General features: G+C 40.9%; 1 long non-coding RNA gene across 1 annotated transcript in view; it reads right to left on the reverse strand.

Moving 5' to 3' along the window:
• Positions 1 to 19,495, reverse strand: part of LOC309707057 — a 262,943-nt gene extending 243,448 nt beyond the window's left edge. Inside the window, exon 1 of the long non-coding RNA XR_014276902.1 lies at positions 19,269 to 19,495. This is a non-coding gene — a long non-coding RNA (uncharacterized lncRNA). The remainder of the gene's footprint in view (positions 1 to 19,268) is intronic.
• Between the last annotated feature and the right edge of the window lie 4,148 nt (positions 19,496 to 23,643).

Here is a 23,643-nt window from a genome sequence, read left to right on the forward strand (position 1 = left end):
AGAACTAGAAATATAAGTAACAAAACTGAGGGGGGAGAATTTGAACATAATTCCAAAGAACTAAAAAAGTCCAAAACAGGCTGAAAATATTGGTCTGGAGACCCAGGACTATGACAACCCAATTTTCAGTAGGGCTGCTATCATAGAAGTCCTCATGCTTTTTTGGGCTTGCAGTTTGCAGTGTTTTCAAGAAAGACTTTAGTAATACATAGTCACATTTTGCAGTAGGTACATTCTTAGTACTTTGTTCTTGAAGTAGAAAGTTTTCTTAGGTTCTCTCTCAAGCTCAGTAACCTAAGTAAGGATGTTTAGGAAAACATGGTTTGTGTGGAAAAATAACTAGCAGATTTTTTTAAGAAAAAAGATTCATGATGAAAAAAAAATGAAGCCTTTGATTTCTAAGGTGTGGGGAAAAAAAGTGATGAATATTTAATGTACATGGGCATTCTGAAATAAGTTTTGCATAATAACTGTTGAAAGCAGTACCCTTTTTTTCTCTGTTCTCTGTATTGCAAGAAGTGGGGACTATTGATTTTTATTCACAAAAGTATAATATTAAGATCCACAATTCCCCTCAAGTTGTTGCTAGGCATCCACAAGACACCAAAGACATTTAGATGAAAAATAAAGAGACTCATACAGGATTACAAGAAAATAATGGACCAGCGTAAGACCTTGCATTAGTAACTGCTGGTTGCTGTTGCAAAATAAATAGAAAAGAAGCTCAGACAGTATTTAGTTACCCAACTAAATACGATTGGGGCGATCGTGGTTCAAGAGTTGGGCGTTCGTCTTGTAATCGGAAGGTTGCCGGTTCGAGCCCCGGCTTGGACAGTCTCAGTCTCAGACACTTCACCCGTTGCCTACTGGTGGTGGTCAGAGAGCCCGGTGGCGCCAGTGTCCGGCAGCCTCGCCTCTGTCAGTACGCCCCAGGGCGGCTGTGGCTACATTGTAGCTTGCCATCACCAGTGTGTGAATGTGTGAATGGGTGGATGATTGTGTATAGTGTAAAGCGCTTTGGGGTCCCTAGGACCAAGTAAAGCGCTATGCAAGTACAGACCATTTACCATTTACCCAAAGTCCAACTAGCCCCCATTGTTGGTATTAAATTAACAATTAATTAATAGGGCAACTACATATGTAGGCAACTTACTGGCCCATAAAGAAAATAAAGTTCAGACAATAGCAAAAATATAAATTATATACATTTTATTATATTTATATAAATTATACTATATATAAAAATATCCCTCTTGCCCCTGCAGGTGGTCTATCCTTCAAGCTCGAGTCCCAGACCCAGACAACAAAGTAAGGCTATTTTTCGTAATAGTAATAAATCACACAGCAACAGTACATTCATGTAATTGTAAAAAGCATGATAATATATTAAGTAATCCAAAGTATTCAGAATACGTTACTCTCATTGAGTAACGTAATGTAATACGTTACAAAATACATTTTGGGGCATGTATTGTCACGGTCTGCAGAGGCAGGCCGTGCGGTGGTGTGTGTAATGGACCCAGGAGCGTACACAAGTGAGTAGACGGGAGTGAGTTTAACAGAAAGCGAGCCTTTAATATGACTGAAGACCAGGAATACAAACACAGCAGGGTTAGCGTGGCTAAACTATAACTAAACTGGGAAAACTAATACTGTGACAAACTAAGAGAACTCTGAGACGAAGATGATCACAAAAGACTGATCGTGAAAACATGGGGGTGAGAACACAGACGACGCGACACAGACTACATGAAACACAGAGACTAAATACACAAGAGGGATGATCAGGGGAAGTGGCCACACATGGGAACACAGCTGACACAGATAAACATAACAAGACATGGCAGGAGTAAACAACACTGACGGGAGACTGTCAAAGTAAAACAGGAAGTACACAGAGGTGCAAACAGGAGGAGAGAGAGAGCACAGGCATAGTGGGCTGGGGAAACATGGAAGGAAACACAAGGAGGGGAGATGAGGGCTCACAGATACATAGAGGGGCACACAGGGGATAAAAGTCACAAGGGGAAGTCAAATAAGGAACACCACAACAGGACAACTTAGGAAACATGGCCTAAATAAGGAACGAAATACAAAAATACAAGAAACTAAGAATACTGGGCCCACATGGCCCAGGACCATGACATGTATTCTATAATCTGTAGTGGAATTACATTTTAAAAGTAACCTTCCCAACACTGTGTGTGTGTGTGTGTGTGTATATATATATATATATATATATATATATATATATATATATATATATATATACATACATATGTGTGTATATATGATAAATATGATTTTTTTTTGTTGCCATTTTTCAAGTGGTCTTAAATTTTTGATCGGGACTGTATACATTAAGTCTACTGTAACTATCTTTTTTTCCCCCACATGTGAATCCCCAGAACACTGAGTTTATACTTCCTGCACCCTTCACACAGCATTTCTCTTTCTTAGCTCCACCTTGGTCTTAGAAACACCGCATGAAAAATCTGCTTTGGTGTTGGAGGCTGTATACATTATGAATGTTGCTTCCAGCTTCTCCTAGGAGGGAGGAACAAGCTGAAGCATGGAGGAGGAGAAAACTGAAAGACAAAGGAGGGAAACAGAATAGATAAATGTTAAGAAAAGTAAAAGACATTACCTGTTGTGATACAAAATAATAGTAAATTGCTATCTATTTACCCCAGTTTTTCCTTAAGACTATGAAAAATGGATACATGTGTTAAAAAAACATTAAAAGTGATGATCAGATTTTGTATGAGGTACAGATAAAATTTACAAGACATGAATACCACCAAGACAAATATCTCAGAAACCTCTGGGCAAGCTCGCACCAATTATATTTTGTCTGAAATGTCTCTGGTTAATTTATTTTAAAGAGTAAAGACTTTAAAGAGCAGGAAAAGTAGGGAAATGAAAAGCAAACCAAAAAAAGAAATATTAAGAAATCTTACCATATAGCCCAAAACAAAATCAAAATCTTATAACTTATAACTTCAAGTGATCATGTTAAGCTTTCTTCAGTTCCGGGATCTTGCTTCTAGCCATGCTGACAAGTAATTGGATTCAAATTATAGGCCACAGACCATGCTCTCTAAGTGCACTGCTTAAAAACATTAAATGAACACTTAGAAAACACATCAGATCTCAAAGGGAAAAAAGTAATACAGGATATCTATACTGATATGAACTGGCTAATGTGTGTGGGTGCCATAGTTTTATGGAAATCAAAATGATCAACCTACAGAAGAATGCATTCAAAAATAGGGGTGGGCGATATAAACGATATACGATAAAAACAATATAAATTTGGCCAACAATAGAGATTTTGACTATACCGCTCTATCACAATAGCACATGTTGATGATGTCATCAAGCTGCGCCTGTTTTGGGCGAAAACATGGCAGCGGCTGCAAGCATGGAGCATAGACGTGAGGAGGAGGACGAGGTGCTCGTAAAAAAGACCGGTGTGACGTCGGTCATATGGAACTGGTTTGGTTTTAGGCAGTCAGATACTGAGCAGAAAAATATAATCTGCAAAGTATGCCAAGCGACAGTGATTTCAAAGACAGGAAATACCGGTAATTTGTTTTATCATCTCAAGACTAAGCACATTTTGGAGTACCAGGAAAGCCAAAAACTGCGCACTGCACAAACGCCCAATCAGTCGAGTGGAAATAAAAAAGGTGACCTTAGACGCCAGCAGACCAATATTTTCCAAGCCTTTTCCAAAGGCACTCCGTATGCCAAAACAAGTCAGCGGTGGATTGACATCACAAATGCCATAACAGTGTACTTGTGCAAGGACATGGTGCCGTTTCTCACAGTGGAGAAAAGCGGCTTTAAGGACATGGTTAAAACACTTGATCCACATTACGAGGTACCTGACGGGAAACGTTTTAGCCAAACTGAAATGCCCCAACTGTTTGACCAAGTCCGCGAGCAAGTGAAGAAAGAACTCCGGAGCATAAAACACTATGCAACTACTACGGACTTGTGGTTGAGTCGCACAATGGAGCCTTACATTAGTCTCACAGTCCACTTCATCAACGAAGAGTGGAAGTTGTGCAGCACATGACCTACAGACATCTTATTTCCCCGAGGATCACACAGGTGAACAGATATCTCAGGGATTAAAGGAAGCACTGGAGTCATGAATTTCAAGTCTGCATAACCACCGACAATGGCGCAAATATTGTGAAAGCAGTGGAATTGAGCGGTTGGACAAGACTGCAGTGCTTCGGCCACAGGCTCCACCTCGCCATTGGTAAGTTAAACGTTTCTTTTAGTCCTAGTTCAATAATATGCGCATAAGTGATGTGCAAAATGCACACCAATTTTCAGGCTTTACTGTGCAAATGCGTACCTAATTTACGACTGAGACCACGAGCCCGGTGCGCACTTTCCAACATGTCCGAAATACATAAAACATTTTTAATTTTGGTGCGTACCAATTATAATGTCGTACCAATGTAGGTACTCATTAGAGTTCTAAAGCAAAAAAAAAGTCAACCCCTGATTATATGTGACCCATCACAGGGTTTCTCAAACATGCGCACACATACAATGTGTGTGTTATTATTACATCATTATACAGTGTATAATTGCTTTTAACATTCTATATTAGTAATACTACATATTAATGACTAAGTATGGTGTGGTGTTTTTAATCATCAAATAAAATAATTAGTTCAGTCTTATCTAGGATTAGATAAATACCAGTAGTATTTGTATATGTTTTTTTTTGTGTGTGTCCCGTTTGGATCTTTAGCCATCAGAATTGTTGTCTTAAGGCCAAGAAAGATGCCAAGCGGATTTATTTTACCAAGTGGATCATCATGGCCTTGCCATATTGGTCCACTTGATTGACCTTTATTATAATTATGTATTTATTTTATTTTCGGTTGCTACAGACGGGACAGACATGACTGGGGGATAGGACAGGGAGAAAGAATGAAAGAAAGAGAGGGAGAGAAAGAAAACCAGAGGGGAGAAGAGACGGTGAGAAAGGGGGGAAGAAAGAAAGAAAAACAAACAAAACACCTGGATCACCTGTATGGAGAAAAAAAAACAGAAGAGAAAGCAAACAAAAAAAGAGCAACATAATAAAAAACAGCACCATCACAATAAACTAGCTAGCAGTAGATAACAGTAGATACTAAATATTAAACGATATTGTGCAGCACGCAAGATAGACAGCGCACAATGTGCTTTGAGGCAGCAGCCAAGAAAGCTGTAGTCCCCGTCTGTGAATACCCGTGTGTACACCTGTGTGCATACCTGTGTGGATCAGCATGCTTGTATTCCAAAGGTTTCTCCTTGTAACAATCTGCTAGGGAGTGCGGGGAGCCATAGCCCCGTCCCCCAGGGCATGAAGCAGGTATGGAGGAGATCCAGGCCCCAGATATCCAGAGGCCCCAGAGTACGAGGACCCGAGGAGGACCACCAAAAGGGGGGGAACCGTGCCACCCTCCTGGGAAGAGCTGAGGAGAGCCCCAAACGAGAGGTCACCCAGCAGCTATGGAGAAGAGGCCAGAGGGGGTTGCAGTGGCGTGCCCACGGGCTCTGCCGGCAGCCAGCTGTGCCAGAGAGGACCGAGCTTCAGGCCCAGAGGCCAGAGGCCTGAGGGCACCCCATCCCCCAGAAGGGGCCCAGCCGGGCCGCAGGCGCCAGGCCCCGCCAACCAGGAGTCAGCCGGTACATACATGAGCGCCCAGACCCAGTCGACAAGGACCACCAACACACCAGCGTCTGAGGGCATCAGCCACCGGCAGGGAGTGTGGTGAGGGGAGATAGGCCTCCATACTTTGGAGGGCCTGAGATGTACCCAGAGAGGTTGAGTCTAAGACCCAAGCTGACATATAGACACAGACGAGCAGGCGCACGCGGACACAAACGTGCATTCCCACTCCATATACACAACCAAATACTCGGCACTCACCCAACGTGTAGACAGACACAAATAGACATTGCACAGACAGTCACACTCCCCAAACATACTCTATATCCCAGGTCCAGGTACCCCCACCCCCAGAGGGGCAAGCCGCACCTAAACCCAGGAGATGTAACCCTTCTCTCTGTGGTGGAGGCAAGCGGACCACCTCCTTATCTGCAGTGGCAGTGAGACCCCGCATCCCAGACCCCAATCTGACGGCCAGCACCTCCTCCCAGCCCCCCAGCCCTGACGGCTAACAGAACCGGGGTGAGTGAAGACCCCAAACCTCCCTACGCCCGCTCATATGTAGTGTTGCTGTGTGCTGTTCTAAAGTGCATTTAAAACACAGGAGAGCATGGTACTAGCTTCCTCTCAGAGGGCAGCACGGCTCCTCCCGAAAACCCTTAGTGTCTATATGCATTTAAAATTGAGGGTAGGGCACCAGCGCCGGTATTTGTATATGTTGTTGATGTGTTTGTACAGATGTACAAACAGATTCCATCAGGCCATCAGACTGCTGAACACGTCATAGACACCTCAGCTTCACTACTGGAACTTCAACATTATGCACTCCACACTGTATATAAATGCCACTTGTTTTGCACATATTCAACTCTGTATATTTTATATATTTTATTATTATTATTATTATTATTTTATTTTATTTTTTTTATTATTTTTTTTTTTTACTATTTAATTTGTAAAAATGTGTATATACACACACACACACACACACACACACACACACACACACGTAGGAAAATATTTAGTATACACATCCAGAAATGCATACACTATTATATATTGTACATATATTTATTCGTTTCAGGTTGGCCATTCTTGTATTTTGCTCGTTTGTGTTGTTGTGTTTGCACATCTCTGTTGCTTGTGGGGCTCGCACACAAGAATTTCACTTGCATGTGCTGTGCCAGTGTGCCTGCACATGTGATGTGACAATAAAAGTGATTTGATTTGATTTGATTTGATTTGATGTTTTGTTATCTTGTGCAAGTGTAACGGGACTAATAATAATATCTTCCAATTTTATCCTTGGAGAGAAGCATGAAAGACACCTGTGTTGAACGTGCAATTGGCAAGTGCAAGAAAATAGTGAGTGCCTTTTCTTACACTTGGAAAAGGAAGAGAGAAATGGCTAATGCCCAGGCTGAGCTAAACCTGCCTCCTCACTGCCTCATCACTGAAACGCCAACAAGATGGGGGTCTCGACAACAGATGATTCAGCGGGTACTTGAACAGGAGAAGGCCATATCACAGGTCCTGAAGGCAGATAGAAAAACCAGGCACCTGGTACCAACTTGGCAGGACATTGACGTGTTAGAATCTGTTCACAGTTGTTATCTGTTCTGAGTTCACAGATGCTCTGTCTGGAGAAGAATATGTTAGTGTTTCGTATGTCAAACCTGTGCTCCACCTAAATTACACAGTTCTTCCTCTAGCTGATGAAGACACAGAACTGACGAAGGGCATGAAGAGTGCCATCCTCAAGTATTTAAATGAGAAATACTCAGACCCTGCAATTGATGACCTCCTGGATATGGTCTCCTTTGTCGACCCAGATCATTGTTACGGCTGTGGCCATGAGGACCCTGTGTGGGCTGTTTTCTTTCTGTGTTTCTGTACTGTGCTTAAGACTCTTTCCAGGTCCCTCCCCTAATGAAGAGTAGTGAGCGGCTGATTGGACCATGGAGCGGGTGACTACCTTCAAAAAGCCGCTCTGACAGCTCCACAGAGAGAGGGAGAGAGAGTGGAGCGAGCGAGTAGCTTGACAGCCGACGCGGCCCTGACCCTGGTTTTCCCAGCCTGTACTTTTATTGTGTATTTGTGTGAGCGTGTACTGCTGGAGCCGCTCCTGGTGCATTAGCTGAGAGCTTAGGCACTCGTGGGCTGAAGCGGAAGGGGTGAGCCGCCTTTTCTTTTGGAATCGTTTTCTCCTGTTTTCCGGGTTAGGGAGCGAGGGATAGTGCTGTCATTTGTTTGTTCTGTTTCTTTCCTAGGGTTTAGTTAGTTTTCTTTGGTGGGACTTAGTTGGTTTTGTTTATTATTTTGGCCTGGGCTCACCCTGGAGCTATGCTTCTTTTCCTTAAATAAAATCACCTTTTTACTCACAACTGGTTTGGATGTTTGGCTTGGGAACCAAGGCGGGGATTTGTCTCTCTCTCCTCCAACCTTATGTGCGTCCCTACACGCCTAGACTAAGGGTGTAACAATCATCATATAGAGCTGATAACCGAAGAGAGTTCATTTTAACAAAAGCAACAGCAGAAATTCGCTGTCACGGTCTGGCTGGGGCAGACCGTATGTGTTGCAGAGGAGGACTCAAACGCAGACCAAAACGTGGTGTGGATTAACAAAACAAGCCGTTTATTGAGACTAGCAACGAGGGTACAAAATAATAGGGCATCGGTGAAAACTAAACAATAACCTAAACTGGGTGAACTAATAACAAAACATGAAAAACCTTAACCATAGTGAACTGACATGGGTACCTGGAGATGAGACATGGATGAGCAGACGACCTGACAACAAATGACTGAAAGCACACGGACTAAATACACACAGGAGGATGATGAGGGAAGTGGGAACACATGGGGAAACAGCTGGCACACATGAACATAATGACGTCACAGTAGGAGAGTAAAACTGAACATGATGAACACAGAGACACCAGACCTCTTCACAATAAAACAGGAAACATAATGAGACATAGACATGACAACCCGAACTTGACAACGTAAGACACAGACATGAAACGCATGAAGAGCAGGGGAGATTTAACATAGTTGGAAACATGAGGGGGAAATAATAAGAACTAGAAACACCTAGGCATGATAACAAATGAACTTAGGAAACCTGAAGGGCTTACATAAACTAAAACTCAAAACGCTGGGTCAACAGACCCAGGATCATGACATTCAGTCACTGCTAAAGATGCAAGCTGTGTCTGAGTCACCACCATCACACACAAGCACTGCTGGAGAAGCCCAAAAAGAACCCAAGAGGAGTAAAAGAAGTCTGGGCAACTTTTTCAAAAAGGCATCTTCTCAGCCTGGCCCAACTGCCCTCACTGACAGAGAAGTGATTGAAATTGAGCTTAAGAGTTACTTGCAGGCACTGGATGTTGACGGAGAAGCTGACCCACTGGATTGGTGGAGGCTGCACCAGGCTAATTTTCCCAGGGTGGCAAGCCTAGCCAGGAAATACTTCTGCATTCCTGCCACGAGTGCCCCCTCAGAAAGGGCATTCAGCACCAGTGGCAACATAGTAACATGCCACCGATCTGCACTAAAGCCAGAGACGGTTGACAAACTTGTGTTCCTGGCGAACAACCTCTAATGTGCAAGAAAGTTAGTTTATGGTCCTGCATGCAAGAACCATAAATACTGATGTTGTGTTGTATATCCAATACACATTGTAAGTTTGAAATTTGTTGTTCTATATTTAACAGAAAAGAAACCTGTTAAACTTGAAGGGTTTTCAGCACTTTCTCCTGCATCTCCTCCTCATGACTGCAAGAAAAATGATAACAATTCACTGGCTCAAACCAGAAACACCCACAGTTGCCCAGTGGCTTCTGAAAACTAGACATGTCTATACGATGGAACGGATAACAGCTCAACTACAACTAAAAGTGCCAACCTTTGAGAAAAAATGGAGACTAATTATAAAATATCTTGAAAGGACATTCAAGCCTTAACATTGTTACATCTGTGCTTAGGTATTGGTATGTATACAGTGGGGCAAAAAAGTATTTAGTCAGCCACCGATTGTGCAAGTTCCCCCACCTAAAATGATGACAGAGGTCAGTAATTTGCACCAGAGGTACACTTCAACTGTGAGAGACAGAATGTGAAAAAAAAATCCATGAATTCACATGGTAGGATTTGTAAAGAATTTATTCGTAAATTAGGGTGGAAAATAAGTATTTGGTCACCTCAAACAAGGAAAATCTCTGGCTCTCACAGACCTGTAACGTCTTCTGTAAGAAGCTTTTCTGTCCCCCACTCGTTACCTGTATGAATGGCACCTGTTTGAACTCATCATCTGTATAAAAGACACCTGTCCACAGCCTCAAACAGTCAGACTCCAAACTCCGCCATGGCCAAGACCAAAGAGCTTTCGAAGGACACCAGGAAAAGTCTTGTAGACCTGCACCAGACTGGGAAGAGTGAATCTACAATAGGCAAGCAGCTTGGTGTGAAAAAATCAACTGTGGGAGCAATCATTAGAAAATGGAAGACATACAAGACCACTGATAATCTCCCTCGATCTGGGGCTCCACGCAAGATCTCATCCCGTGGGGTCAAAATGATCATGAGAACGGTGAGCAAAGATCCCAGAGCCACATGGGGGGACCTGGTGAATGACCTGCAGAGAGCTGGGACCAAAGTAACAAAGGTCACCATCAGTAACACACTACAACGGCAGGGAATCAAATCCCGCAGTGCCAGACGTGTTCCGCTGCTGAAGCCAGTGCATGTCCAGGCCCGTCTGAAGTTTGCCAGAGAGCACATGGATGATACAGCAGAGGATTGGGAGAATGTCATGTGGTCAGATGAAACCAAAGTAGAACTTTTTGGTATAAACTCAACTCGTCGTGTTTGGAGGACGAAGAATACTGAGTTGCATCCCAAGAACACCATACCTACTGTGAAGCATGGGGGTGGAAACATCATGCTATGGGGCTGTTTGTCTGCCAAGGGGACAGGACGACTGATCCGTGTTAAGGACAGAATGAATGGGGCCATGTATCGTGAGATTTTGAGCCAAAACCTCCTTCCATCAGTGAGAACTTTGAAGATGAAACGAGGCTGGGTCTTCCAACATGACAATGATCCAAAACACACCGCCCGGGCAACAAAGGAGTGGCTCCGTAAGAAGCATTTGAAAGTCCTGGAGTGGCCTAGCCAGTCTCCAGACCTCAACCCCATAGAAAATCTGTGGCGGGAGTTGAAAGTCCGTGTTGCTCGGCGACAGCCCCAAAACATCACTGCTCTCGAGAAGATCTGCATGGAGGAATGGGCCAAAATACCAGCTACTGTGTGTGCAAACCTGGTAAAGACCTATAGTAAACGTTTGACCTCTGTTATTGCCAACAAAGGTTATGTTACAAAGTATTGAGTTGTATTTTTCTTATTGACCAAATACTTATTTTCCACCCTGATTTACGAATAAATTCTTTACAAATCCTACCATGTGAATTCATGGATTTTTTTTTCACATTCTGTCTCTCACAGTTGAAGTGTACCTCTGGTGCAAATTACTGACCTCTGTCATCATTTTAGGTGGGGGAACTTGCACAATCGGTGGCTGACTAAATACTTTTTTGCCCCACTGTATGTGTATATATGTTTTTTTTTCTTTTAAATTAAGTTTTTGAATAACCCCCACCATTATATGCAGCAGATTTGGTCTCAGGTCATGTTGTCGATGTGAATTGCCTTGTTATTTTTGGCAATAAAAGTTAAAAAAACAAACAAACAAAAAAAAAAAACTTGAAGGGTTTTCAGTTCAGATAAATACGTGATCAGGACAGCAGGGAGAAATTTAATGTTTATTTATTAACATTTTGCACAATTTAGAATTGTGTTTTACTGATATTTTACTTCCATTTATTATTCAAAAATGTTTGCACATTTAGTGTCATTTTTATTTGTTATTTAAGAATTTTGTAAAGTTGAAAAGTTTTGTAATTTATAAAATATTTTATAAAAGTTTTGACAATAAATGTTCTTTAAAATGGCATTCTGTACTTTTTTGAAATGCGTGTATTATTCGGGAATGTATCTGGCATGCGAGTCAGTTTTAATATATCGCGATATATATCGTTACCGCATGTGCTTCAAATTATATCGCGATATAAATTTTAGGCCATATCGCCCAGCCCTATTCAGAAACCAAATCAAATCAAATCAAATCACTTTTATTGTCACATCACATGTGCAGGTACATTGGTACAGCACATGTGAGTGAAATTCTTGTGTGCGAGCTTCACAAGCAACAGAGTTGTGCAAAATACAATAATGTAAACAAGCAAAATACAAGAATGGCTACATCTGAAACTAATAAATATATGTACAATATACCACAATATATGCAATATATATATACAATATATACAATATATACCACAAAAATCAAGGTGAAATTGCTGAAATTTCATTGCAGCAACTCAAAATGGTACTCAGTAGTGTGTTTGGCCCTCATGTGTACACATGCCTAAGAACATCAGGGCATCACTGGACTTCTCGACAGTCAGAGGTCCAACCTGATGGCGTCAAATGGACCAAAACATAATGTATCAGAGGAGTTCTATTGACTTTAGGGTCAGGCGAGTGTAGGGCCAGTCAATGGTATCAATTCCTTCATCCTCCAGAACTGATGCATACTCGGGCTACATGAGGCCAGGCATTGTTGTGGACCAGGAGAAACCCAGAACCCACTGTGCCAGTCTGACGTTGGGTCCAAAGATTTAATCCCAATACTTAATGACAGTCATTGTGCTGTAGCCTGTAGAGGTCTCTGCATCCGGACATGGATATGCCTCCCCAGACCAGCACTGACCCACCACCAAACCAGTCATGCTGAACAATGTTATGGCAGTATAACATTCTTGAAGGCTTCTGCAGACCCTTTCATGTCTGTCACATGTTCTCAAGTGAACCTGATGTCACCTATGAAACGTACAGGGCACCAGGGGTGGACCTGCCAATGTTAGTACCCTATGATACTGTTGGGCTCCATGGTGCCAGGCAGTGAGTACAGGGGGCAATAGAGGATGTTGGGCCCTCAGGTCACCAAGAAGTCTGATTTTCTGATTGCTTGGTCAGAGACATTTACAGCAGTGGCCTACTGGAGGTCTTTTTTTTTTTTAAGCTCTGGCAGTGTTCCTGTTCCTCCTTTCACAAAGGATCAGATACTAGTCCTGCTCATGGGCTAAGGGCCTCCACTTCTACAGCCCTGTCCAGCTCTGTCCTAGAGTAACTGTCTCATGGAATCTCCTCCATGCTTTTGAGGCTGTGCTGGGAGGCACAGCAAACCTTCTGGCAATGGCACATATTGATGTGCCATCCTAGTAGAGTTGGGCTTCCTCTGTTGGGTCCATGTATTACCTTAAGTTACCAGCAGAGACTCTGACCTTAGCCAAATGCAAAATTGTGAACTGGCAACCCCGGAAAGAAAATTGTCAATATCCTCCACCTGCAAAATCATTCCTGTTTCCGGGGTTATCTCATTGTTGCTCCTCTAGTGACCCTGTTGCTGATTTCATTAACACCAAGCAGAAACTGATTTAACAACCCCTTACACTATTTACTTGACTAGATCAATAGCACAGGAGTTTAATTGACTTGATCCTATACTCTGATTAAAAAGAGTTCCTGTAATTTATTTGAGCAGACTATATGAAGTACAGTGAAGGAGAGAGAACAGAAGAAGAAAAAGAATAAGTAAGAGAAAAGGAAAATGCAAAGATGAGGTAGGCATGAGAAAAAAAATGTATTGATTTTAGAGAAAACACAGTAAATATAATGAAAGCTTCATATACTTTTCTAAACACAAAAGAAAATTGTGATAATACAGTGCTCCAAACTTTCATTCCAAAGTGCTTTTCAGTGATTGAAGTGGCCACTGTAAAGGAAATAAACAAAGAACCCCCTGATGACCCTTTACCTGGTCCTTTGTCCCTATTTGGGGGGATACTCCCACAGGGTTTAAATCTGGGACTCTCCACCATTTGACCCTAGAACTGAAGAAGCTTCTCGGATGAGAGGTGAAACATCTTCAAGCAACTTAAAGAAGTCCAGACGCTTTTCTTTTCAAGCTCCTTAGACTACGATGACCTGGATGACTGAGAACCTTCCCAGATAACCAGTGCTCTAGAAGCACAGTCTCCCCTTTAAGCCTTGATTGTTATATCAGAGTGGCAGAAACCGCACAGTGGTTCAATAGATTATACTGTTGCCTCACAGGCTCTGCTGGGAGCTATGGTTTCTCCCACCATCAAAAATATGATAGGTTAATTATCCTTCAAAGCGTCCTTGACCAAAGCAAAGGCTTAGAACTAGAGTTGGTTCCCAGGTGCCATGCAAGGCTGTCCACCCCTCATAATACTTAGGATAGGTAAAGTGTAAAAAATAGATTTCTTTTAGGGAATTAATAAAGTTTTAACTTCTACCTTCAAGAAAAATCTGAATATCTGAGAAATTTGAGTTATTATTGCTATTGAGGTTTTCAGCTACTACAGGTTATAAGTTCAGATATTCTATGATCATTTCATGTTATCAGGGATTTTTCAGTGTTTTCCAGGAAAAAAAGGAATAAATGTAAAAAAAACAAAAATGTAAGAATCAGATCAAACCATCCCAGCATTTACTTAATATGCAAGTCTCAGACTGGGCACAAATACCTACAAGGGCAACATAACTAATGGTAAAGCCTGTTATGTTGAGCGTGTCATGGTGTTCCAAAAAGCAACTGCAAGTGAAAAATTCCAGGTGTCCTCTCTAATAATATAATTTATAGGCTGTAACATGGACTGCATTTTGTTTAAATGCAAAATAAAAGAGGATGCTCTGTAGATATTCATAAACACACACCATACTTCTGTCTGCACTTCCTGTTGTTTGCTATGATTTCCCTCCTGAGCTGCTTCCTTATTATTCAATTAGAGCAGGGAACTCATCTCAGCATCTGCAGCAGAGAAAACTTGCTGAAACCTCTACTGCCGTCAGATACACAAACTGTGTGTGTGCTGGAAGAGAGATCAAGAGAAAATAGAAAAGAGACCAAGACAATGAGATGAAAGTGAATAATTGTGTGTTAAAGGGAACATAGTGACTATGTAAATGATACTGCTTGTCTGCATGTGGGCGTGTTTTAAAGTGTGTGGCAACATTGTCAATATTATGTGTATCATGAAAGTGTGTCAGTTTGTGTGCATTTCTGTTACTAGAAGCCCACCTTCCCTGTGCTCCCTCTGGGTTGTTAAGCAGGTTGACTGATTGTGGTGGGTCTCATTTGACATCCCATGATTCATTTCAGGAGGCGATTTAGTGAGTGAGAGTAAAAGTGTGTGTGTGTGTGTGTGTGTGTGTGTGTGTGTGTGTGTGTGTGTGTGTGTGTGTGTGTGTGTGTTTTGGCTGCCTTGGGGGAAAGAAGAATGTAGCAAAAGGGTGAACATTTTTCTCTCTTTAACTCCATATTACATGATAGATAACCACATCTAGTGGGACACATGATGGATAGGTCTTAAACACACTGACACATACGCACCTAGGAATTGTTATTGTGGTGTGGTTAGAGTTGCATGTGGACTTGAAGGCACTAGACTCTGACATTGTCTAACACTTGCAACCAGGGCGCTATTCACCCAGGGAAAAATCCCCCCATTTTGTCTACACATGCCTGCCCCTGGTAAAAAAAAAAAAAAAAATCATCTCTGGTAGGGATAAAAAAAATTTCTCTCCCTTTGATATTTACCGTTGCATCTTGAAACAGCCCACAGCATGAACATCATTTAAATCTGATACTGACGTTCAGCACTCCTGACACTCATCCTATTACAGTACTCACAACTCTCCATGTGACAGTAATCCATTCTGTTCCAGTTTTTCATTAATCCAAACAGCATTGTGTTATGTTACAGAATAAAAAGCAGTGAACCAATTCAAAGTATTGGGAGACTCCCTGATAGCTGACATCACAATTCCCTACAGAGGTTAGTTGTGCAGCTTTTTCTTTCATTTTGCTGAATTACAGCTTTGCATCGTGATACTGTCTGTGACATCTTGCAGGAAAAAAAGTCCATCATTTTCTAAGTTGATATATAGTAATCCACCATAGGAGGACATTTATTTAGCTTAATACTTTGTAGCCCTCAGCTGTAACACGCTGATGGCGTATAGTTGTCACCCTGCCGAGCTGGCAGGCAGTTGGCAGCATGGACAGCCAAATTTTTTTGAATGTGATAACTCGAGAACGAAGTGACATCATCATGTTCAAATTTATACCTTATCTACTAAAAATCTCAATGTATTAAACTACAGTCACTACATGGTGTTTGGCTTTAATTAGAATTTCTTCAAGAAGATTCTGATTTATTTTGTCTTTTGATCCAATGTGTGCTCCAAATGTGTTCAGAATACACCTTCCAGAAAGTAATCTTTATGTAGCAGGTGCTTTTCTAATTAAAAATCATTTAAAAATATGGTAAAATATGCATTTTACTGTATAACTGGTTTACTTTTAAACTTAACATTTTGCAATAGTTTAAAACGTTTTTTTTTTTTCATAATATTGACTATGAACTTTAGCACTTTAGAAATGTGATGATTTGTTGGATTATTTTTTAATTCTAAGGTCGTTGCTATGTTTATCTGGTAAATAAAAAAAATGCATATATGCTGATCTCATGCATTAAAAAAATTCCATTCAATGACTTTCCTCCATCTATCTCATTTTCGTCAGTCATCAGCTCCTCAAAGTACTCCGTCCATCTTTACACACTTGCCTTACTTTTTAGTTTTCATCACATCCATTGTCTTGCCTTACAAGTCTTTCTCTCATTTCTCAGCATCTCACTTGAAACTCATTATGTGCCCTTTGTTGCCTTTGCCACCTCCCTCTTTGCCACATCATGCTGTTATATAAGGTTAAAAATAATCATTATTTTGTTTACCAAAGGCCAACATAATTGTCTGTTTTGCTTTTACCTACGGCCACTTTTCAGTGTATCAAAACATTTTGCCACTCTGCTACATCAGTGCAGTAAAAGGCAATTACAGGTTGTTCACTGCTGCGTTTGAAAGGGGTTTTCCAGAGTGACGTTTCCTTTTTCAGTGGGCACATTACCAAACTTGGCGGCTCACTTTTTGCAACCATTTTAACATCTCAAGTTGCCATTAAATTTCAGCTTATTTTAACATTTATATATAAATATACTGATGCATCTAACTTTTCCCCCCACTTTGTGTACATCAGAATTACATCTCTGATGAAACTTTTCAAACACTATTCAGGCCTGGATGTCATGTTAGCTGGGTTCTTAGTGTTAGCTCTGTCAATTTTCTGTGGTGGCTTTTCCTGAATTTGAAATGAAAATTGCATCCTTGCCCTGATGTATGCATTGGCAGGATAGAATTGCATTGACAGGGAGGCATAACATCAACAGAAAGTGTACTGTGTGTAAGGATGATAAAAGTTCAGCATATCATGCATTCTTTCTATTGAAGTTTGATGCATATGAGGTATGATGTAATGATCGTAAGGTCGGTATTGTGATTCATTGCAAGCCTCATTTCTCTCGCTGCCATTAAGTTTTATCTTTGTGTTAACCTACCCCTTTACATTTTGGAGCAAGAAGAAAAGTTTTCTTGGCTTGTTTATGACTCTGTTCACAGTTGTCCTTGAAGACAAACCAAAAACATCTCTTCATACAAAGAAAGGCTATTCAGCAGCTGGCAGTGGTGTTGACTCCTTCACTCAGCCTTGAAGAGGGGAAGAATCACCAGAGCGCAATACAAGTCTGCTCATTCTCAATCCAGTCACCTCCAGCCTGGCTGACTCAGTCTGTCTGTCTTCTCTCCATACACAGAGTGAAAGTAGGTATGCATGTGTCATTTTGTTAGATCAGATTCGCATGCCTGCCACTACGTTTTTGGAAATAGTTCACATTCATGGCGCTAATGTAAAAAGTATGTTTCTGTTGTGTTTTTACATTAAACATCTGAAATACTTCCAGAAAAATGACAGCTTGTTAATCAAATTAAGCAAGAAATAATGTCTTATAATGAATAATTATATAACATATTAAGAAATTTTCCATCCATAATGAGTTACTCAATTCAATGCCCAAATCATCAATTTACAGAGTCCCAACAAGTTAGATTTCTTTCTTTAATAATTATACATAGCATCTGGAAATGTACTTACATGCACATTTTTAAATGCAATCCTAAATGTAGAACACTACTTCTTACTGTTGAACAGTAAGTTGAACAGTAACCATTAGGACTGGGCAGCTATGGCCCTGGTGGCAGAGCATATCATTTACCAATTGGAAGCCAAGAGGACTGGTCCCCTGGATCATAATGTTGAATTTTAAGATTGGTTCCTGAAGGTGGAATACATCCTCAATTGCGTAAAATCCTTTTCCGAAAGCAGGGCATGTTGTGAGTATAAACTGCATCCAATTACAGGACTGGTTTGATCAACTCCTTCATCTATACTAGAGATGATACGATACCACTTTTTTATGTCCGATACCGATACCGATATCATAAATTTGGATATCTGCCGATACCGATATGAATCCGATATAGTGTTTTTTAATCAACAAAACTGTTTTTTTTAAAATATCTTGCTGCATTTTGTATATGTTCATACTCAAGTTTAAAACAACAACTACACTAAAGCTATTCTGTTATACCTATATGCAAAAAAAATTTCATAGTTCAGCAATACTGATCAATCTAATAAACTTAAACCTACACCATCCTCCCTATTCTGGTATTTTAAAGAGTACTTAGCGTAAATATTAAGCAACCTAACTAACAGGGTTCCAACTCCCAGCAACAACAAAAATAAATAAATAAAAAATAGGGAACCACCCCTCACGCTCCACCTCATGATGCTTAATCGACGTAATCAACCTTAATTTGATGCAGTGTGAAAAAAAATGCACAGAAATCAATTATTTTTCAAGAAATATTAAATAGATTCAACATCTTTCTTCAACAAAATTGCAGACTGCACAGATGGTACCTTCCCAAAGGAAAAAGTACTATAGCTTACTAGGGTATATATATTAGACTTAATAGTCACTATATACAATAATGGACTTCTATACATTTTACATCAGATTAAAACTTTGGGTGTAAGATTCGGATAAATATTAAATAATTAAAAGCTAGACATTTTAAATGAGAATAAGAAAGAAAAGTATGTCTTTGTGCCCCCTTTTCCCTGTTAATGCCCTATCGGCCCCCCTGGCTAAACTTTGCTAGATCCGCCCCTGCACAGTTACCAGCGTCAGCTACGTAGAAAAAGATCCTCGAGTAGAAAGTAATATTAAATACATTCTAACAACAGCTGATCAAGCTTAAACGTGCTGCTGTTGTTCAGCCGCTGGTTTCCTCTGTCTGGTGCAAAGTGGGCCAAAAACAAACCAGAGAGACGGACTCGCGACAGAAAAGCCGATCAGCTGATCATTAAGCCGTTTCATGATTGAAGTAGCAGCCGGAGAGCGAGAGGCAGTCGCTCGTTAAGCTTAACGCAGGAATGCTTTACAAACATTCAGAGATGGACTTACACACTTGCTTTACTTCTCTCGGGGATAACTTTGTCGGAGATGAAATGCCGGGTTGCTAGCGAAGCTCCACATGCTATCTAGACCACCGACAGGTCCCGCATGCCACAGCCGCTCTGTCACGTGATGCATACTGCTCCAACGTGCTAACGTTCTGAGGTGAGTTACGGCGTGTTGCAAGTTTTGTGAGGTGCTTTCCTGATATTTAATGGATTGGATTACATTTTTTATTTTTCTCCGATATCCGATCCAGTAATTTAGGTCAGTATCGGACCGATACCGATACGTAATATCGGATCGGTCCATCTCTAATCTATACACATCTAAAGAGCCACTAAAATGAACTAAAGTGAACTGGGAGAGCAGAGCCAGGCACTCCAAAGAAACCAGTGGTTGCCAAGATACTTTTCTTGGATCCACAGTCACCCTTTATATTCTACAGTATATTCTCCACCAGCTGTGCACACATCTTATTAGAAAAAGCAAAGGTTTGGAGGTGATGAAGAGTTGATGCCTTCCAGTTCTTGAAAAGTTGAACACACTAGATTAAGCTAATGAGGTGTCAGAACAGCTAAAGACATTCCCCAGTGGTTTGAGAGGATCACAGATTATTTCTCATGCAGTTAATATGACTCTGGGGAGCTTTTCTATCAGCAGAAATGAGTTCTGTATCATACTGTCATTACATTTTCTATTGAAATGTGTTGGAAGAGCATAAGCAGCTGCATTAAAAAGGTGAAGAGGCCCTCACCATGTCTTCAGACAATGAGTGGCTTTGGTTAAGGTATTTCGGTCAGCAACAAATGCTGGACCTCATCTGACTGACTTCTTCCCACTTGTCTGGGAAGAAGTCAGTCCCCGAAACAGCCAAATAAGGATGCAGTTAAGAGCAACCAGACTTTCCAGTTTTCATCCTAGCAAACCTCTCAGCTATGAGATGAAAACCCCTGCTCAGTGCAGCCACACACCTGGGAATGCAATCTGGGCGCCGTACTATGACGTCAGTTCAACATCACCAGAGTGTCTTTCTGTTATCTGGATTCACTTACCCTAACACAGGCGACCGGAACAAGTGGTAACCCTCTAAGGTAACCCATAGTTTCCTGATCTAGATACGAGCACATTCAAAGAAAAGGGTTGAGGTTGGCAATAGCAGACCAATCACACTGATTTCTTGTACCAGCAGCTGATTTTACAAAAAATTAATCAGCTATAATATTAGAAAAACTCTTCCTTGTAATGAGGATGAGGGACTGAAGCAATGCCCCCCAGAAACCAGAGGCAGAAAGAGAAAGGTCCAGGAGTTGCAGCTCATCCTCACAGCCTCCCAAGAGTACTGAAGACCTAGGGTCACACATTTTGGTGTTAACCACGTACACACCCCAGCAGAAGGAAGAGGGAGGCCCAGGTAGAGCACCTAAAGTCAAAGGGCAGGAACCCCCAGAGAAACCACAGACAAAGGACCCAGTGTCCCAGGTGCCCAACAACCACCCGGCACGTGGCAGAGCCCCCAGTGTGTGCAAAAGTGGGAGTGATTTGGTGAATACTGTGGTTACTATCACTGTATGGATTAAAGTATAACCGAGACAAGTTATTAAGAAAAAAGCATTTGAAGGGAGCACACTATTTCAGAAGCAGGGCTTTGTTAAAGAACACCACAGGAATAGCAATAGCATACCACCGTAAACAACTGGACTTATCATTAAGAAAAAAAAGGGATATGTACAACAGCCTCTAGCACAACCTGGAAACCCCCTTAATCGTTCCGTCTCCATGAAATATCAGCAGTGATGTCTCTCTGTATATACACCCTGAGTTCATCCCAGCAGCTGCAAACAATAAGATAATCAGTATGACAATGGACTGCTTGTTAAGACAATACCATTACTAATGGAGCTGAAAAATAAAGCCACAACAACAGCAGTGAAGTGAAACAAATTCCACAAATCTAATCTTCTTGTCACTCCAGGCTGAGCTGCAGGTCCCACTTTCCTAATAAATTGAAAGGCAGCTGGTACACATCGAAAAAGGAATGCTAAAAATTAATACAGGAATAGCTGCAGGGGGGAAAAAAGAACTTGCATGAACTTGCGCTTAGAACTGTAAGGTGAATCGAGTAAAATAAAATGCAAATCTATCAGAAAACATTTATCCATATGGGCTCTTGCTCTTGTTTCTTTTAGTAGTGTCACTTTCCTGTTCCCTTATGCTGATTTATTTTCCCAGTGTCATGGTGTTCGTGTCTAATTTATTTAAACATTGAAATCAAACTTCTTAATGTCTTGACAGTGGCCAGTATCTCATGCTCTCATCGAGACAGACAGTTGAGATACGGCAGACAGGTCAAACAGACCGACAATATGGTGTTCTGAAGATATCCTGCTGCTGAACAAATAATTGTGTAGTGAAAATTTTGCTTGTGCCTCACAGGTATTGCTACCTCACCAGTGGGACAGTTTCCTGGCAAATTGGTTTATATTGTTTAAAATATTTAGATATTAGATACATCACATGTGAACACAATCATTTACTGGTATTATATCAAATATTATTTTTATCTTTACACCATTTTAATTAAGTGTTGAAACACGACCTTGCAGTACTGATACAAACAATGTCTTGAATTTAACTTGGCCAATACGTTCTGTGCCCCAACCTCAAATTAACGCCTCATTGCTTGGTGCTTCTGCTGTCTGTGCTCTCATAAAACCCGCTGCTATTCAGGGTATAACACATTTTAATTGAGTCTTTTGAAATAAACTTTTCGACGAGCCACACCCTGATGACATTATTGCCTGAATGGAATCAGGATATCTATCTATCTATTATCGTAATTTCAAATATGTACATCTATCACTTCAGTTTAGGCGATCAAGTAATGCGCTCGGTTTGTCTTTTTGCACTGTAGAAGTATTGTTGAAAAAGTTAGGGACATATTTGAATCCAACTTTTACACTACGATATGTCTGGACCAACTTAAAGGTGATAGATTTGTTGATGATGGTTTAAGAGTGCAAGACCCAAAGCAGAAGATAGTAACAAACAAAGGCTACGTTCACACTGCAGGTCTTAATGCTCAATTCCGATTTTTTGATCAAATCCGATTTTTTTGTCTGCTCGTTCACACTACAAATAAAATGCGACAGCAAACGCGCTCTAGTGTGAACGCTCAAAGCGGCCCGCATGCGCAAAAGAAGATGTCACACAACGCGCTCTGTTTAGACCCAGAGCAAACAATATTGTTTGACTGATGGCCCTTAATATAAAGACTTCGGACTTCACGTTTCCCAATTTTTGCTTTAAGTTATTTTGTTATTTACATAATAATGTAGATAAACTAATAATTATCCTTATTGCTGTTTTAGAGATGAGCGGTGCTTCAAAGGATAGTTGCAGATTTCTGTCACAATCTCCAGATTATACAGTACAAATAAAATGTTCACGTTTCTCCAACGTTGTCTTCCCAACAGTTTCACTGACATCTACACGGGATGGCCAGGAAGCGTTCGCGATGTCTTATCGGGCGCTTCTCCAGTGCTGATAATTGGCGTCTGTCTTGTGTCAGTGACGTAAAAGACGGATTTAATGCGACTAGACCATTCAAACAGCAGTCGCTTTCTGAAACATCGGATATGTATCGGATTCAGTACCACATACGAAAGTGACCCAGATCGGATTTGAAAATATCGGATTTGTGCTGTTCACACTGTCATAGCATGATCGGATATGGGTCGCATAGGGTCAAAAAAAAAATCTGATTTGATGCGCTTTCGCCTGCAGTGTGAACGTAGCCAAAGAAACTTTTATTAGATTGAGTTGCACAGTCCAACAGTGTTGGTCAAGTTACTTGAAAAAAGTAATCAGTAACTAATTACTGATTACTTCCCCAAAAAAGTAATCCCGTTACTTTACTGATTACTTATTTTCAAAAGTAATTAATTACTTAGTTACTTAGTTACTTTTTAAAAACACGATTTACAACCTGAAGAGGTGATAAAGCGATAGATCTTTCAGCCCAATTCTACTTTTTCTACATAATCCATCATACAAAATGTAATCAAATGGAGAGGTCCCTTTTTAAAACTTGTTTTATCAGTTTTAATCTTTTAACTTTATGCATCAAGCAAAAATTTTATTATATGCAACATTCTCTGACTTTCAAATAGATGCAAGTAAAACACAGCAGAAAATAAATAAAGTCAAAGACTCAGCGGTCCTGTTGCTCTATTTTCACCTGTAAAGCAGAACTGCGGTAGGCGGAGGTTTACCCTGGTGCAGGTGTGCCACGGTCAGTTGAAGAATCCGCGAGTTTCTCTGTGAGTTTCCCATTACGTCATTGCGCACTCGGTGCTTGCTTGGAAGTTTAGGGGGTTTTTTT

The sequence above is a fragment of the Aulonocara stuartgranti genome (genome assembly GCF_965226115.1).
Source record: "Aulonocara stuartgranti genome assembly, chromosome: 5".
Classification (NCBI taxonomy): domain Eukaryota; kingdom Metazoa; phylum Chordata; class Actinopteri; order Cichliformes; family Cichlidae; genus Aulonocara; species Aulonocara stuartgranti.